This window comes from Rattus norvegicus, chromosome 1, assembly GCF_021556685.1.
Source record: "Rattus norvegicus strain SHRSP/BbbUtx chromosome 1, alternate assembly SHRSP_T2T, whole genome shotgun sequence".
NCBI classification, from domain to species: domain Eukaryota; kingdom Metazoa; phylum Chordata; class Mammalia; order Rodentia; family Muridae; genus Rattus; species Rattus norvegicus.
In genome coordinates this window covers 178,147,501-178,153,046 of record NC_141534.1, presented here as the reverse complement: position 1 = coordinate 178,153,046, position 5,546 = coordinate 178,147,501, and the positions used below count along the sequence as shown (strand labels likewise).

The following is a 5,546-nucleotide window of genomic DNA, read 5'->3' as shown; positions in this document are numbered from 1 at the left end:
ATTTTTACTTATTGTCGTACAAGTGCAGGTATCCATGTTCTACAACTGGTTTTCAGGAGTCAGTTCTCTTCTTCTACCATGGGTTCTGGTGATGGAACTCAGGTTGTCATCCTTACATAACAAGCACTTTTAGCCAATGAGCCACCATACTAGCTCATGTGTCACAAAATTAATCTATAAAGATAGTAAGGAAATGGATTGAGACCAACTCCTTCAGAATGCCCCTCTTCTTTAGACAAAAGGCACAGAAAGAAAAATAGGACCCTTAACTATTCAACCTAGTCAAGCAAATCAAATTTTGGTTTCATGGATGACCATCTATTATGACTCATTCTTGACCCTCCCAGCTTTTTATGTTGACTTTTGATTTCTTTGCAAGTTTCTCATTTATTTGTCTTTAGCTGTTAAGTCTTCTAGTGGCCAGGGTACCTGTTCCCATTTCTCTAACTTTTCTAGCCATTAATACCCACAGCACCCTGGACTTCCTGTTTTATGACACATCACATGTCAATTTCTTTGTCAGTGTCTTTGTTCCAAAGAGCTTTTAGTTTCTGCTTCTCTTCGTTATTCTATCACCAGCATCTTACATAGTCCCCAGCCCATCGCAGACATTTAGTAGATATTTATTGGATACATACAATACTGTTTCAAATTTCTTTCTGACTCATACTGGTTAACAAAATTTATTTATCCCATTTTTAGTGCAACTCAACTTTTTTTGTACACAAAATGTGTTGTTAAAACATAATGGATTCCTAGGTGGGTAGTGGGGGTGCACATCTCCCTTATCTCAGCACTTGAGAGACATAGGCAGGCAAATTTTTGTGAGTTTGCGGTCACCCTGGTCTTCATAGTAAGTTCAAGGACAGCCAGAACTGAGACAGAAACTCTATCTTGAAAAACTTAGGAGGAAAAAAAAAAGAACTCCAGGAAAAGTACAAACAAGAAAATGTAAATCTTGAAAATGTAACTTGCCACATGGCCAACATGGAAGACAGTGAGGAACCCTGCATCTTTTCCTCACCCTCTGGGAGACAGGCTCCAAGGGAGGCTCAAGATGTTCTCCCTCAAGAAGTGGACCACAGCAGATGTGTGGAACTGGGACGTTGAGTGCAATACCTGCGCCATCTGCAGGGTCCAGGTGATGGATACCTGTCTTAGATGTCAAGCTGAAAACAAGCAAGAGGACTAGGCTGTGGTCTGGGGAGAATGTAACCACTCCTTCCACAACTGCCGTGTGTCCCTGTGAATGAAACCGAACAATTGCTGCCCTCTGTGTCAGCAGGACTGAGTAGTCCAAAGAGTCAGCAAATGAGGATGTGATAGAGGCTCTCCTGGTGTGGTTGGTGACCCTGGACAACCTTGCCATCGAGTTACTAGACAAAAGACTAGACACCCCAGGGGATTCATCCCTCAGATAAAGAGGACGGTGTGCGGCCTTTGAGACTCATCCAAGGCATGGTTTATCATTTTGTCCCTTTAATTTTGGGAAATTCTCTACAATTAAGAAGACAATTTATGGGGCTGGGGATTTAGCTCAGTGGTAGAGCGCTTACCTAGGAAGCGCAAGGCCCTGGGTTCGGTCCCCAGCTCCGAAAAAAAGAACCAAAAAAAAAAAAAAAAAAAAAAAAAAAAAGAAGACAATTTATTAAAAATGGCCTTTCCTTTAAAAAAGGAAAAGAAAAGAAAAGAAAGGAAGGAAGGAAGGAAGAGAGAGAGAGAAAGAAAGAAAGAAAGAGAGAGAGAAAGAAAGAATGAAAGAAAAGAAAGAAAGAAAGAAAGAAAGAGAGAGAGAGAGAAAGAAAGAAGATGTACTTGTAACTTCCTGTTTTAGTGTATAGCAAGTTTTAGGGTCATGAGATCTGCCCTCCTGACCATTCTACACTAGCACTTCCTACCCTTTGTTCTCTGAAGTTCAAGTGTATGAGTCTTGGGGAATCACTAATGCACAAGAAGCCTATCTTTGGGGCTGGAGAGATGGCTCAGCAGTTAAGAGCACCCACATGGCAGCTCAAAAATGTCTGAAACTCCAGTTCTAGGGATCCAATACCCACACACAGACATATGCAAGCAAAACATCAATGTACATAAAATAAAAATAAATACATGATACATAAAAAGAGAAGATTTTCTTTGAATCTCTCTGTAGTGGTTGAACCAAGAAAATTGACACATCTCTTCAGTTAATAAAAAAAAAAGTTTCTTATCTAACCAAGGCCATTTCTTCTTGATTGCCTCCATTACAGCGACTTAGGCTAACAAAGATTTTAAGCTTCATTAAATTAAACTAAATTTCATGTATCACTTCTAATATTTATAAAATCACTTTATTTTATATGCATTGGTATTTTGCCTTCATGTGGGTCTGTATTAGGGTGTTGAATCTTGGATTTACAGACAGTTGTGAGCTACCATCTGAGTGCTGGGATTTGAACCCATGTCCTCCAGAAAAACAGCTAGTGCTCTTAACAACTAAGCCATCTCCCCAGCCCCCCACTTCTAATATTTTTCTTAGAAAAAAGTTATTCAAAAGTGTATTAGTCCTCTCAAGTGGCTATAACATTTCCATTCACTGGGCAATTTTTTCTTAGTCTGGAGGTCGGGAAGTGAAAACCAGTATCCTAGCAGATCCCCTGTTGTGTAAGGGCTGATTCATAGATAGTTCACCTCTTGTCTGTGTCCGCACATGATGAAGAAGCAAAATAAGTTCACTTGGTCTCCTTTATCTCAAGGTATTTTACTGTATTAATAAGGGATCTTCCCTCTTGATCTAATCACCTCCCAAAGGCCTTAAGCCTTAAACTGTCTCCCAGGGAGTTAAGTTTTCCACATATAAATTGGCCCAGGGGAGCACATTTCTCTCCCCATAGCAGACAGTTTTTTAAGCCATGATCATTACTACTTGTCAGATTTTTTAGAGTTAGGGAGAAATACTAAAATTCCAAGTTTAAGCATACTGCTACCACAAACAAGTCAACTTCCAAGCTTGACCCTCTGGCTTCATCTGTTGCTTACCCCATCCCCCTTGCCAGGTTTTGTCCTTGACTTTACTTTTTGTTTTCCTCTGTCCATTTCCTCCTTCCACCTCTTCTTCATTCTCCTCATTGTTTCTCTCACTCTAGCTCTCTGCAGTCTCCTTATAGCATTTTAGGGATTGATGATCTTCTGAAATCCACTCCTCTATTATCCACTACCCAAATTATATGAGGGAATCAATCACTCCACTCTATGGCTAGCAAGCATCCTTGGTTCTTGGGTCAAATGGGTATTCAACTCTTTTTTAATTTAGTGAGATCTGAGATAGTATACGCATTAGTTTAGTTTATACCTCTTGAAGCTATGCTGCCTAGTCTCAAATCCCAGTACTATTTACTTATTTTTGTGTGTCTCACTCTCCTTATCTATTTAAAGAAATAATATCTATGCCTATATGAAATATTTAGAACATAGACTGAAACATGGTGAACATTTCTGTTTATTATTATGTATTCACCCATGCTTGAATGGACCTTGTTTGAGAGAGACTCAGGGTACTTATATCACACTAGCAATTTAGCAAGTGTTTATTAACCAGGGGTGCCAGACAGTATGCTGCACAGATTAAAAAGATAAAAAACCCTAATGCTAATTTCCATGAGCAGCATTTGGTCTATTGATAGTCCCAATGGCAAGGAATAACTGTTTTTCTAGATGATCCTTTATTATCTCCACTTCTTTGTTGGTTGGTTTCTTTTGACACAGGGTGTTGCTAAGTAGCACTTGCTGGCTTGAACTTGCCACGTGGCACAGGCTGTTTTCAAACTTATGGCAACTCTTTGGCATTTCCTGAGTGCTGGAATTACAGATTTGTGCCAACATTCGTGTGTGTGTGTGTGTGTGTGTGTGTGTGTGTGTGTGTGTGTGTGTGTGTATGTATGTGTGTGTGTGTCCGCACATGTGTACTACTGAGCCATTCACTAGATCTGTTTACTTTTGAATGAAAGAAAGCATGTTTACCCTGACTTCTGATGTTTCATGGTTTTGTTTGTTTCTTTTGAGAAAGTGTTTCCCTATGAGCTCAGTCTGCCCTGTAATTCTATATATAGACCAGATTGTCCTTGAATTTAGAGATCTACCTGCCTCTGCCTCCTGAGTGCTGGAATTAAAGGGTTTACCACTATGGCTGGCTGCTGAGTCACCTGATTAGCTATTGTATAGAACCTGATATCCCAGGGGGAAGTGCCTTTTTGTAATGGCTACTGTATATTGCTTCCTTCAGAAGGGCAGAAGGACATTTTGCATTCATAGGTCTGCATGATTCCCTTTGTCGTGACTAAATTGTCAAAATTGTAACTTTTCTTATTATTAAAAATAAATTAGAGATGGTGGGACAGCTCAGCAGTTAAAGCATTTACCATGCAAGTGTGAGGACTGGAGTTTGGACCCCCAGAACCTGAGTCAATACTGAGTGGATATGGCCACTGGCCTATAATTTCAGTTGTAAAAAGTGGGAGGATTCCCAGAGCAAACTAGTGAACTCTGAATTTCATTTTTTTAAAGGAAGAAGGAAAAAACAAAATAAAAAACAAACAAACAAGCAAACAAAAACAAAACTACATGCTGTCATTCCCCAAGTTCTCAGAAGCCTTTGCTTTGAACCTAGAGCTGGTTCCTGTCTTTTTGGTTTTCTTTTTCTGGCTTTTTGAGTTGGTAGCTTGTCAGTATATACATTTTCTCTTTGGCTATTATAAGATGGGAGGATTTAAACTGTAATCAGAAGGGTGTCAGACTTGACTGTTGACATCTATGCTTAATTTAGGGCCATTCTCACCAGTTGCTCCTTAGATCTGGCTGGATTTATCACTGGCTTATGATTATAGTAAAAACATGGAAAAAAAGAGACAAACTTTTTTTCTTTTTGGTTTTTGAGACAGTTTCTCTATGTAGCTCTGTTCTAGAACTTGTTCTGTAGATGAGGCTGATCTTGAACTTAGAGATCCACCCATCTCTGCTTCCCAAGTTTTGGGATCCAAAGGCATGTGCCACCACCACCTGGCTGAGACAAACTTTTTAAAAGTTCTCACTAGAAGATAATAAAGAACACTTTCTAAAACAAACAATGAATTTCTAATATAAATGATGCCTGAGAGTCAAAAGGAAAAGGGAGTGGAGCTTAAGAAAGATATGATGACTTAACTAAAGAGATATCTTTATTTGTGTACTGACAAGTACTATCTCTTCTGAAGGATGCAGCCAAAATGTGAAAATGGAAACGTGGGAAACATAGATACTGAGAGACAGGTTAGTTGCTTGTTTCACCAGTGTTGCCCTTGTATGTGGAGTTCCTGGGTGCCACACCCCCTTACCTGATGAAGCATATGAGCTGTGACTGTTAGCAGGTGCAGGATGCTTATAGCTAAGGAGAGTTAGGCAGCTTTAGTTTAATAGCAACCAGAGTTCACAAAACTTTGCCTTACTCTCTTCAACTTTTCTTTCTCTTCTAGATTTGACTTACCATTCTGACTATAAAGTCAAATTCAACTGGTCATCATAAAGGGTTCTTACTT

General features: G+C 39.5%; 1 pseudogene; it reads left to right on the top strand.

Annotated features, from left to right (window-relative positions):
- The first annotated feature begins 881 nt into the window (after nt 1-881).
- On the top strand, nt 882-1,403 carry LOC147996922 (RING-box protein 2 pseudogene; annotated as a pseudogene).
- The last annotated feature ends 4,143 nt before the right edge of the window (nt 1,404-5,546 follow it).